Raw genomic sequence first — 13,556 nt, 5'->3', positions numbered from 1 at the left:
TAGACTTCTTGAGTCAGGTAGAGGTCCTTCTGAGCTGGGGCTTCTTTCCCAGGGCAAGGCCAGTAGCTCCTTGCCACACCTTTCCTCACCGCTCCCACCTCCCAGCTACCCTGGGAAGTATGATCATCACCTCCAATTTATTAAAACATGACACCTTCTTTAACTTCCTCTTTATTTCTTTTTCTTTTTACTACTTTTTATTTTATACTCTAGTAGTTAATTTCCTTCCCTTTCCTCCCATTCTCCACCCCCATTTTCTTTCCACCTCCCATTTCATTACCCATCCCCCATCCCATTAATTCTATGCCATGCCTTGCAGCTTCATGTTCCCACCCCTCCCACCCCAACTCCTCTCACAGGGATAGAAGCCTGTCCTGGCTCACCAGCACTGAAGTGGTAAGTAACAACTGTAGCCCTAGCCATGCCCCCCCTACTTGCCAGCCTTCTAGTGGCAAGTCATCACTGCGCAGGTGGGGGAAAGTCAAAGGTGGTTTTTAGCCTGTAGGTTTGATTACTTCAAACTTGAGCTAGCACTGCCACTGATCACCATTGTAGCAGTTTAAGTGCAATGTGTAACAAGCATGTAAGTAACAAGCAACAAAAGAATTTTTTGACTTAATAATGTGTTGAAAATCTATCAGAAAATATAATCCCAGGTTTGTATTAATTATCATTTAATTTCTTATTTTAGCTCACCAGATGAGGTCTGCTACTCCAAGTTGTCCCACTATTTTTGTCTAGTCTTGGCAATTTATTATTATTATTATTATTATATTTCAGAAATTGAAATATTAAGTTACTTTATTATTATTATTATTATTATAAAGCAACTTAATATTTCAATTTATGATTATTATGTATTTTTCATACTTTGTAAATGTATGGATATTTTCTTTTTATTTATTATTTTTATTAATTCAGTATCTCAATTCATGATTTTTAGACTTTTCTATTTGACTTATATCAGCTCTTGAGTCTATGGCTGTGTACACATATTCAAGTCATCTTGGAGAATTTTCCCAGGTTTGTTCCCTTGACTAACTTACCCAGAAGAGAAACTTACCTAGAGCCATATGTACAAAAAATTGAATGCTGAGGCCCTGAAGTTTGCAGTGCTGACACTATGCAGCTGTCGGGGGAGGAAGGAGAGAAAGGGATGATTGTGCACACATTTTAGCATGCTATGCAGGTTCCCTTAGCCTGCCTGGTGGCAGATGGCAGCAGTGCATAAGGTAGCCCTAGTTCGGTGACCCAAACTGCCTATGATCAGCCTGTGTTTTCTTGAAGCAAGACGCAAGGTCTTTGAAGGGGGCATGTTCTGCTCCCTGCTAGTGCTGGGGGCAGATGATGTTAGAGGACTATATTCTCTTCTGAGAAAAGCTATGGCATGTACAGACCTTTGCTCTCCCAAGAGGAACTCTCTTGTAAGTGATTTAACTGTGGTTGTTCCCAGGTTATTTTTCCCCTGAAACAGCCATTTTTACTCTAAGAAAAAAAAAAAACAACTAAACATTGGACCCTCCCAGGAGAAAATGAATGTTTATACAAGTTCTATGTAGAAATGATTTATTCCTCTTTGATTTAGCTTCCAGCATTCTTATTTAATTGATATAAAACAGTTGTTGACCTGTTATTTTACCTTCATGTATTTTATTTTGGTAGTTTGGTTTGGTGGTATAGTTACATCTTCAGAGCTAACAAGTGCATATATGTAAAATGCTAGGCACCATAATAGTCTCAGAAGTTTTCAGGTTCCAACAAACCTTTTAGTAGAGATTTTGCTTTTTATGTGTATACTGCAACAAAGCCTGCAGCTTCCTAAGAATATCATAGCGGGTCTACTTGCAACTAGAGAAGGACATGACCTAAATCCTGTTGAAGCCCTTTCATTGACTTTGAATGGGCTTTGGATTGTGACCTAACATAATAACTTTTGTTGCTTGTAATCATGCTTACAATTTTCAAGATCCAAATAGTATACTACATTTCTTCCCAAGTCAGTGCATAGAGACACATCATATCATTTTAAAATTCACAACTTCATTCTATCTCTTTTTTCCCACATAAGGATTGTGAGCATTTCAAAATCCATTCAACACAGATCATTCTATGTTGATTTTATTCAGGGAAGTATGTTTCCATGGTGATAACTCTGAAGTTCATTTCTGCTGCAATTTCAGTCAAAATCATTTGTCTGTGCATCAACAACAGTACAAATCAACTTTTCTGCATGTGGTGACAATTTCAAGGTGGCTAGTTCACAAGTTATCTCTGAAGCTCATTTCTGTGCTTCCATTTGTTTCTCCTCCCCTTGGTAATTCTACCAAGAATGAGAGGGCAAATTTAGTATGTAATGACCACATCTATACAAAATAGATTTCATTTGGTAACAGTTCTTCTTTTTGAAAAAATATCATCTGGTACAAATCATTTACCATGTACCGGTGCTTTCATAAACTGTATTTGTGAAAGAGTTATTGGTTTCTGTGTACTTTGCTCTTGTGTACACACAGCTATTGTATGTTCATCCTCATAGAACGGCACAATAACATATTGTATTTATTTTTCATGCATGCATTTGACTGTAATTACAATGGTGGCTATAGTAAAAGGTAAATTGTTTCTTTGCTTTTCTTATAGTTACTACAAAACAACATCATGCAAAAGGGCATTTAACAAAAATTGAAGGACAGTCTGAGAATGAGACAAATTATAGAAATATGTAATGTAGCATTGAGAAGAAAGAAGAAAAGGCAGGATGGCATCTTAGAGAAGAACTGGTTCAGAGGTATGAGTTTTCATTGGCAACAATGTACTTTGTCAGATACTATGAAAATATACCTGACAAAGTAGGTTGTTGCCTTCCAAAGCTCATCTCTCCCTGAACTAATCTCAAAATACCATCCAGGTCTACATTCTGCTTAACTTCCGGCTATTCTTGTACTCAAAAGAAATAGGAAAACAAAGATTTAGAAAGCAAATACAACTATGGAAAAGCTTCATGTTGGCCATGTGACAAACAAATGGATGAAAGATGCTCATTTGACTGGTTGAAGAATGATTATTACATTGAACCTGATACATACATAATTAAATTACCTGTAATAGTCATACAAGGTTGATACAGTGACACTCATCCAAATGTAAATCCAAAGCCTTGATCCTGGATAAAATATGTATATTACGATGAGAATCATTTTATTAAATTAAATCCTTAACACTAGTTGATATTTTGTGGTTTAGTTCTGTTTCTATTTTTACATCTCAGTTGATATCAGTTTGGTTTGTTGTTTTTTTTAGTTTCCTCAGCAAAATAGTAGTAGTAGTAATTTATTTCCAACTTTCACTAAAACACTGCAGTAAAATGAACAGTAAAAATACGAATAAAATAACATTATGTATATTGTTTATATTTGCTAAAAACATACTGTAGATTATCTATTCTAGTAGTTTAAACATTAAAACAGAACATAGTATGTGATAATATAAAAGAAAAAAAATGAAGCAGCAAACACTAATGCAAGGCAAGAGCATTTTATTTGATTTTCACCCTTATTCTTTGTGCAACTAATGCAAATATACCCAAGGTATATAGGACAGGCTCTGAATTGTTAGAAAGAAGCTTGATTATTTTTTATTACCCTAATATTTAAAATTTCCCATTAATAGAGAGATACATTTTCTTCAAAGAACAAACAAGATCACAAATAGTGATTTAAGTTATGCCTGAATAAGGAGTCTTACCCTATGTGCCCATGATAACTGCATATCCCTTTAGAATGAATCTCAGTCTAGTAATGGCCTGTCATTCTTTCTAGGTTTGCACCACAGACAGATAAGTTCCTAGACCAAAGGAGTGCTTTATTAATCTTAAAGGGGGGAACTTCCAGAAAGTCTCACTGCTAGCATATCTCACTGCATGCTGGCATCTTTATTTGTTAGTCTTGTTTTAAATATGGTGGAAATACTGGGGCAGTAACTCTTCGTAGATTTCCCAGGCCATGTGGCTGAGGGAGAATATACATTCTATTTAACCATTCAAACACGTATTGATTTGGAAATGGAGGAGCTTCTAGAAAGCACTTATTAGGGTATTTGGTAGGCATAAGATATCTAATTTTCATCCAGTAGTTTAGGTAAGGTGCTCACATTTATCAGTCTAGTTTCAGAGCACATAACTGTCCCTGCCCTCCAATGCTGCCCCTCCCCCTTCACCCCGACTGCTTCCTTCCCCCTCCCCAATCATAAAATTAGAGATAAAAGTCATTATAAATCATTTTTTTGAGTAAACTGTAGGATCTGCACTCCAAAATGGACTCTACCTTAGTGCTGTTAGAAGTACTCTTCTGCCAGTCTTACTGTAAAAAGATAAAACTCCACCCAAGGCATGTTTTGCTCAGGGTTCAGATTTTCAACATTCTGATTCCAGCTCAAATGTTTACTAAAATCTTCTGCAATGAGGAACGACATCATAGTTTCACTAGCTTTGTGCAACCAGCAGTAAAATTAAACATATGGAAAACAATGAATCTGTTTTTTCCTAAAAACATATGCACCTCCAATGGATGTACAAGGTTTATGTTAGGTCATTCTTCTCCTTTAGAAAGTTATTTTCCATATAATGACTTGCTGCTGAAAAAGCAGTCTTTCCAGGGTATTTTTGTTATGGAATGCTCCACTACTTGTGAGAAATGCTGCAATTGTGGATCCTGGATAGCAAAAACAAAAGAGATGCTCCCTCATTCATCATGACATGTTTAAGAGCTCTAAAGATAAGCACAAAAACCTAGTTCAAGTTACTCACTGCTCACATGCTTCAAATTTGATATGTACTTAGTACTTTGCTAGATCAGGGCTTGAGACCCAGAAGTATAGTCAGATCAAAGAGCAAAAATGTTCTTAAATGATTTTAAAACTTCTGCCAATATCCTCTTACATACTTGTATTTCTCTTCTCATAGAAGAACAATATCAAGAAGGCTAGTTTATGTGCAGTGAAACAATCCACTTCAAAGGAATTTCTATTGAATGTGAATGCATGACTGTAATATCTCTTTTTATTAGTCTTAAAGCTTCTTTTCCCCCCAAAATAAATTTGTGTGGTTTTCAATAGAATTAAGGTGATTTGTATTAGCTGAGAAACTGTCTCAGTTTGCCTAAATTATCATGCGGTTAGCTACTGCTGTCATGGATCCATGGTTTTCATTTTAGAGATAGCAGTTATTCTTTAATTATTTCAGTAGACCACTAAAATTCCTTTAAAATGTATACTTAATTAATTATAGCCTTATTGTGTTTATCAGTTTAAGAAAGCAATTAGTGCTATTAGAATATTGCTTATTTAGCTCAAATCATATGTCAAATTAATTTGTTTTTCAACAAATAAAATCTATATATCATTCATGACCATATTCCCAAGTAGTATAAATCGATGTAGGGTCATCTTTCATTGGAGGATCTGGACTTTGTGTATTAGCTTTGAAGTAATCCAAATCAAATATAGGAGGTAGGGACTTTGTAGATAACCTAACTCAAGATTTTCATAAAGGCGTTATGAAGTTGCGTCTCTGAATATTACTGGGTATCTTCTGTCTAAGGCTGCTTACAGACATGAAAAGAAAAAAACTCAAAAAACAGTGCTTTACATTAAGCGTGACACAGCCTTTTGTTGAATGCAGTGCATGCCCAGAAGAGGTATTGTGTTAGTTTGACCTGGCTTACCCAATGTCTGTGTAGATCGTGTACTTCAATGGGCTTTTTGGCACTTTTATCTTATAGCTGATTGAATCAACTTTAGATAAAAGTGCCAAAAAGCCCTGCTAAAGCATGCAATCTATACAGACGCTGGGGTGCCAGGTCAAACTAACACACTTCCTCTCTTGGGCATGCACTGTGGTCAACATGGGGGCATGCTGAGCGTAAGTGCTGTTTTTTTTTGGGGGGGGGGAGGGGGTCAACTCTTGTCACTAGCCGATGTATCTAATTCAGAATTTAGGTCCCAAACTTTTAGTACCTAGTTTAGGTACTTTTAGTACTTACTTCAGAGTAGAGTTCCATTGCCTAGGGCCAGGCTTACTAAGAAACCACAATAAATGTAATCATCTCCTTATATAACACATTATCTATAAGCATATTCAGTACAGAATGGTACAGAAAGCCAAACTATTTTAGTTTTGTGTTTTAGAAAGCTGTCATGTTTTAATAAATCTCTGCCCTTAGTTTTTAGAGAAGAACAAAAATATTCCAAAATTATGACCCTGTCCTACAAATCAAAAAGTCTCCAGCAATTTGTTTAGTATACTCAACTTCCATTGAAGATTACAGGGAAACTTTGTGGTCTTAGTGGCCTGCTAGAGCTGATTGGAAATTTGCCATCAAAGTAACTTGTCTACAAAAATGCATTTAATATAAAAGCTTAATTTTTCCACTAAAAAAAAGTCTAAGTTGTTCATATTTTTGTGTGGGGAAGGGGAATTGAAATATTTTCTGTTTGGGTACTTTATATCAAAGAACTAGATTACTGAACTAAATAGGAACAGTTTGTTTGGGGTCAGTTTAACACAAATCTGTCTGACTCAGCTACTGTTGTTCTCATGGGTGCTTCATGTATTTTAAATGCTTCAAGTTGCCATTCTCATCTGAGGGCTACAGGTGCTGGACACGCTATGTTTTTCATGTGGCACATCAGTTCCCAACCTGGCTTTACTATTACATTTCATTGTGAGAACCCCACGCAGTGTGCATCAAGAAACGCACTCCAGTCAGTGAGCCTGGATCTTATAGGAGAACAGGGGAGAGAGAGAATACCGGTTTTTAATTGATCTAATTCAACCAAAATAAGAAGTTTTGATCTGGTTTAGTTAGTTGATATAAATATTTTGGTCTAGGAATGTTGGCATTCCTTGGGTCAAAATTGTCATAATGAATAGATAATTCAGAAATGGGATAGGAATACTAATGTTCAGACAATTTTCTGCTTGTTGTTGTAGGTATCATTATCTGGATAGCAATTCAACAAATAACGTAAGATATACACAAAAAAAAACAAATACAAAAAACGCTAACACAAGTATCCATAAAATGCAAACAAAAATTCTGTGATTTAAAAAGAAAAATGCACCTCCCCACTGAATTCTCCACCTTACTGAAATGGCAAAAACTGTATTTGCAGCTAAAAATAAGATGTATTATTTCTTATAGTTTTAATTGGATGGAATATTAAATATAGCAAATAATAATAATCAGGTATGTAAAACGTTTATCAATATTTTATGTATATAAAACTAGACAAGACTAATTTTATTATAGGAGTCATTCTTTGCTGTTTCAGTAGTTAAGGTTACTTAATACCTTCTTTGAACTTTAGAACTTCAGTAAAATGGGCAGGATTAAAAGTTATCTTAGCAAACACAGATATTACTCTCTTTATTTTAAATAGATCTCATTCCTATCAACTGAATCAATACAATAACTTGTAGGGTATAAAGTAAACCAGATGTGTAAATTGTTTCAGGATTAAAATTTTGAGTTTAGCTTTTCTGAGCAATGAAGGGGGATTAACCACACTCTAAATCTTCAAAATTATTGGGCTATTGTGTGGCTAAATTCCAGTCCCTGCTTTTAAAATTTGAACCTGATTTTCTTACCTTTTAAGGGTCAGGTTGGGAAGAAGCCTTAACTGTGTCAAACCTGTGCTGGGCTAGGGAACAAGAGGAATTATGGCTTTGATATGCCATGAGATTTATTTTATGCTAGGTATAGAGCTGGCATAGAAATCATCAAAAATACCTTCCCCTGCCACTACAATTACTTTCACAGTCAAAACAGGGGAAAACCGAGTTTCTTCTTAGAGTCACAGGCTGTTTCCTGGGGAACATTGTAAAAGTATTGCCTTACAAATGAGACTGGTAGCAAATGCACATTTCAGCCTAAAGTAATATTAAATTGGGAGTTAATTATTTTCAGTGTTTCTAGTCCTTCCTGAGGCTACTGTGATATATGGTGTTGGTGGAATATATCTGCCGTTACTGTATTTATCTGAATTCAAGACAATTTCAAATTTAAGGCTACCATAATTAGATTATATGCATAGAAAATCTATAAATTTATTATAATTTTCCATATATACAATATAATTATTGGAGGATCAGCTTAAATCATCCTTCCACTGGTGTACTGGGAAAGCAATATTGGGGATGGGGGGTGGGGAGAAGAGGCCAAATCTTTGCTCCATGGACTCCCCCATGCTTCTTCCACCCCACCAGTGGATGCTCTCCTCCATGCTTCTCTGGCTGCATATCCCTTATTCTGCCATATGAGCTACCTTGGTCTGAGGTAGGTGGTGGCTTAGCTTGAATGGATGTTGAAGCTATATTTTTCCCCCATATAATTGCTGGTGGAGGGTCGGGGGCGGTACTTGTTTTGGATTTGAGTAAATACAGTATTTTTGCTTACCACTTAATGAAATACCGGTGGTGATAACTGACAGACTAATGTCTGAAAAGCAATGGTTCTCTGCTGAAAAATGTGTGCCTTGTGCATCTTGTAAGATGTATACTGAGGAAAATTACTTACAAACCCGCAAATGTTACTTCTGTTTTGCTTTTAAAAATACTTTGCTAAAATGTTTATTTATAGATTTACAAAGGTAAAAGCACAGACCTAATCCTGAGTCCAACTCAAGGGTCAGGGCGTTATTGATATCAAGTTCTGTGCAGGGCATTTAAACCCTCCTGAAAAGTTGGGCTTCAAAGTACTTTGAAACTGAGGGACCTGGAAGTTAAAATTCATCTTCAGTAGACTGTGTTCACTGCATTTATACAGTAGAATATTAACTGTCTTACTTGATCATACACTATTATAATAACATTCTGTTTTTCAATTTTGAAACATTTCCCTAGCAATAATGCATCTTTATTAATACTTTCTCTTTAGAGTATATGTCAGTTTGTTTTGATAGGCTTCTCCCTAAAAATCCCACCCAAACAAAGAAAAGGAAATGAAAAAACCTAAAAATACCAAGACTTGCAACCTGACCCAAAGCAGAGTTGTTTTTCTTGAAAAATGGGTGAAGTGCAAGAGACTACATGAACTCCATTAGGGACCATTTTATTGCTTTCATTATTGATTTTGCATGGAAAGTACTTATCATCTCTGGTGCAGGCAGTAGTATAAAACCCTGAGAGAGGGAGAGAGACAGAGATTCAGTACAGTCTACAAGCTTTATTTTTATCACTTAGTCTTTTTTTGGTAGAAATTTAGCTAATTTGTATATTTTACCATGTCAGGAATGCATTTCTTTTCAGATATTTGAAAAGTATTTCTTTTTGTTTTTAACACGTAGAAGATGTATGCAGAATTTACACAACCTACTGATTTTTAAGATAACATTATATTTATAATTTTATGAAATGTACTCACTTTTAGTATAAAGACTGTGTCTGCACGAGATGCTGACTGTGCAGTAGCTCGTTACTAGGGCTGTGCGAAGCTTTAGGTGGTGATTCAATTCAGAGGAGATTTGGCCACCAAATCAGGCTGAATCTCCAGATCCAAATCGAATCAGGGGACCAATTAAAAGGTCCAAATTGAATCAAAGCTCTCTAAATCTTCAGAAAAGATTCGGAGAGGTTCAGTTATTCGGAGAGTCCCTGGTGGCTGCAGCCGGGAGCTGCAGCCAGACTTGGAGCTGGTAAGTAGGAGTGGGGGCGGGGGAGCTGGAGGAGGGGAGAGGGGACCATGGGGGTACCCCTGCCAGCCCCCAGCCCCTGCCTGCTTCCCCAGCCCCCCGACCCCTGCCTGCTCCGTCTACCCCAGCTCCTGGTGCTATAAAAAAAAGCCTGGACTCACCCAGTGCTGCTGGGTGGGGGGGGCATCCCCACTGCCCCACGCTGTATGGGGAAGCTCTTCCATGAGCCTCCTGGCCCCCCCAGCCCTCCCCCCATAGCTGCCCTGCCCATCCTAGCACCAGCCCTTTAAGAAAAAAAAAACAACAACAAAAACCCTGGGACTCTCCACTCCTGCAGCAGGCTTGGGTCTTCAGGGGGCTCACACAGAGCCCCACATTGGGCAGCAGGAGTCAGAAGAGATCACTCCATCTGCCAGGCAGGAACAGTGAATCTGGGGTTTTTCTAATTTTGTTTTTTTTCTTAAAGGGCCGGAGCTGGGGCAGGTGGGCCAGCCATGGAGGGGCCTGGGGGAGTGACGTTGGGGTCGGGGGGCTCATGCAGAGCCCCTCACACAGTGTTGGGAAGTGGGGGGCAGTGGGGATCGCCCCCCGCCCAGCAACACCCCCTAAGTCTGGGCTTCTTTTTTAAAGTGACAGGAGCTGGGGTGGGTGGGGCAGCCATTGCAGCACTATGAGAGTGGGTGGAAGATGGGCCTGGGTGATTCAGAGATCCGGCAGCAGCGAAATCTCTGAATCACATTCAGCTGAATCAATTTGAGACAGTGATTTGAATCACCAAATCAAATCCCTGTCCTCTGAATCTGCCGAATCCAAATCTGAAGTGAATACTAGCCACTTCACACAGCTCTACTTCATTACTACTGCACAATAGCTGTTTACAACTGTGCGGTAGCATCGTGGAGCATGAAGCATAATGTGATGCTACTGTACAGTAGTAATAAATACCTGTGCAGTAGTAATGAGCTGCTGTACAGTCAGCATCACTAAAACTCACAGCATCACTGAAGGAATTGGCAGGGGTCATTACAGGACCCCTGGCATGGCTTTACAAAGACTTGTGGTGTTCTGCCCAGGTGCAAGAGGACTGGAAAAATGCCAATGTTGTCTCTATTTTCAAAAAAGGAAGGAAGGAGGACCCAGGTAACTATAGGCCCGTTAGTCTTACCTTGGTCCTGGGGAAGCTCTTTGAGAAAATTATCCAGGAGCACATCTGCGAGGGACCAGCAGGGAAGATTATGCTCAGGGGAAACCAACATGGGTTCATTAGGGGTGGGTCCTGTCAGACCAGCCTGGTTGCCTTTTATGATCAGGTCACAAAATCCTTGAATGTAGGTGTCGTGGTAGATGTAGTCCTTCTGGACTTTAGGAAGGCCTTTGACACTGTCTGTCACCCCATTCTCATTAAAAAACTAGGCAACTGTGGCATTGATGACTACACTGTCAGATGGGTCACAAATTGGTTAGAAGGCCACACCCAGAGAGTGGTGGATGGGTCATTTTTGACCTGCAGGGATGTGGGCAATGGAGTCCCCCAGGGCTTGGTCCTCAGGCCCGAACTGTTCAACATCTTTATCAGAGACTTGGGCAAGGGGTTAAAAAGTACCTTGTTCAAATTTGTGGATGACACTAAGATGTGGGGAGAGGTGGGCACACTAGAAGGGAGGGACAGGCTACAACTAGATCTGGACACGTTACAGGGGTGGGCAGATAAGAATAGGATGGGATTCAATACTGACAAGTGCAGGGTACTGCACCTAGGGAGACAGAACCAGCAGCATACCTACAGGATGGGGAACTCCCTTCTCACCAGCACAGAAGCAGAAAGGGATCTTGGAGTCATTACTGATTCCGCACTTCAGGAGGGATGTGGACAGCATTGAGAGGGTCCAGAGGAGGGCCACTCGCATTGTCAGGGAGCAGCAGGGCAGGCCCTATGAGGAGAGGCTACGGGACCTGAACCTGTTCAGCCTCCACAAGAGAAGGCTGAGAGGGGATCTGGTAGCCATCTATAACTTACCGGGGGGACCAGCGGGGAATGGTAAAGTCCCTGTTCCCCTGAACACTACCCAGAGTAACTAGGAATAACAGCTACAAGCTGACTGAGAGTAGGTTCAGGCTAGACATCAGGAGGCATTACTTCACAGTCAGGGCAGCTAGGATCTGGAACCAACTTCAAGGAAAGTGGTGCTCGTTCCTACCTTAGGGGTCCTCAAAAGGAGGCTAGACAGTCACCTAGCTGGGGTCATTTAACCCCAGCATTCTTTCCTGCCCACAGCAGGGGGTTGGAATTGATGATCTGCTCAGGTCTCTTCCAATCCTACCAGCTACGAAACTATGGAAAAGCCATTTGGGGATCCTACTGCATAATAATGCTGGGTACTGTGTAGTAATTTAGTACTTGTTCATGCTAGTACTAAATGACTGAGCAGTAACAATTGTGCAGTCAGCATCTCATGTAGCTGCAGCCAGAATGTGCATGATTACAGATGGTGCAGAAACTAATTAATGAAACACACCATACTTAGTGGCAGAATTACTAAGAAAGTTTATAATTTAACTGTCATTTGCTGGGAGGGGCAAATTGGGGCAACTGCCCTGGGCCCTGTGCTTTGGGGGCCCCTGTGGAACCGGGTGGAGCAGCTGCAGCAACTTCGCGCTACTGCCAACTTCATGTCCAGCTGCTTGGCACTCTCCCCCTCACCACTTAATCTGCCGGCTTCCTTGCATCCAGGGGATGGGTCACACAAAGGCCGATCTGCCCCAGGCCCCGCACCCTACTTGGGTCATCTCTGTATGCCAGTACAGTAAAAGCTGTGCTATCTGGTACTTTTCTAACCCACATGCTCTATTAACCTGCATTCAGGTTGACACAGCAAAAGTGAAACGGTAAGTCCCACAGCCCAGGGCAAAGCAGCCTGTGTGAGGCCCCCCTTCCTGTCCCCTGGCACACATTGATATGGGAATAGGAAACTTTTAATTAAAATTCCCTCCTTTCTACTTACAATTTCTGTTCAGGCCCCACTCCCTGTCCCCTGGCACAATGACGCACTGGACACAGGAGGAGGGGCAGTGGCCCGAACAGACACCTCTCAGATAACTGGCAATTTTGATTAACCATCACTCCACATTTCCCCTGAATGCCAGATAACAAAGCTTTTGCTGTATATAGTCATTTTCAGTATTGCTCTATCTTCCTAATGTCTAACTTTAAAACTATTATCTCTCAATTAGAAGATCTGCATGCTTAACTTGAATCAAACAAGTATGCTTAACTTGAATCAAACAGGTTCATTGACTTGAAGCGTGTAAGGTAACTTTGCAGGATGAGGTCTGGTTTATAGAAAATAGTATATTTATTATAAAAAGCATATCTAAAACTAGAAAAATGGTTTGATGCACAATTCTATTGTTTGGGTAATAGAATGTCCTGGTTTGTGTTCAGTATGTATATAGGAGGTATATAGTTTCCCAGATTTTCTGAATTTAAATTTATAATCTGTGAGTTATATTAATGTTGCTCTATATGCAGAATAAGATGTTATATTTTGATTTCCTTCAATTGATTCCACTAGGCTTAGCTGGTGCATTTTGTCAATTCCATTCATTAGCTCATTGCTATTTTATAACTGAAAAGGTCTCAAGTTATCTTTCACTCCAATTGAAATGTTGAATAGAAACTAGAAGGTTTTCCAAATCCATCTGTTTGTCTAATTATACCATGATTTAATTTGCCTCGTAATAGCGATATTAGTAGTCTTCATTCCTTGAGGCACTGATTTAAAGCATAACCTGCCTTCCTCACATAAAGTTAACCATATGTCATAGTAATACGTGCCACATTTTCTTTACACTCTGTGGGTAAATTGTTT

General features: G+C 39.3%; 1 long non-coding RNA gene across 2 annotated transcripts in view; it reads left to right on the top strand.

Annotated features, from left to right (window-relative positions):
* The window catches only part of LOC132248560 (uncharacterized), a 181,876-nt gene that overhangs the window by 132,181 nt on the left and 36,139 nt on the right, over positions 1-13,556 (top strand). The window contains exon 4 of one of the 2 annotated variants that reach the window (XR_009459784.1): positions 2,641-3,183. The exons of the other annotated variant lie outside the window; for it this stretch is intronic. This is a non-coding gene — a long non-coding RNA (uncharacterized LOC132248560). Of the gene's footprint in view, positions 1-2,640; positions 3,184-13,556 lie in introns of those variants that run through there. 2 annotated transcript variants of the gene reach the window in all.

This window comes from Alligator mississippiensis, chromosome 2 (genome assembly GCF_030867095.1).
Source record: "Alligator mississippiensis isolate rAllMis1 chromosome 2, rAllMis1, whole genome shotgun sequence".
NCBI lineage: Eukaryota > Metazoa > Chordata > Crocodylia > Alligatoridae > Alligator > Alligator mississippiensis.
This window is presented reverse-complemented; position numbering and strand designations above follow the sequence as displayed.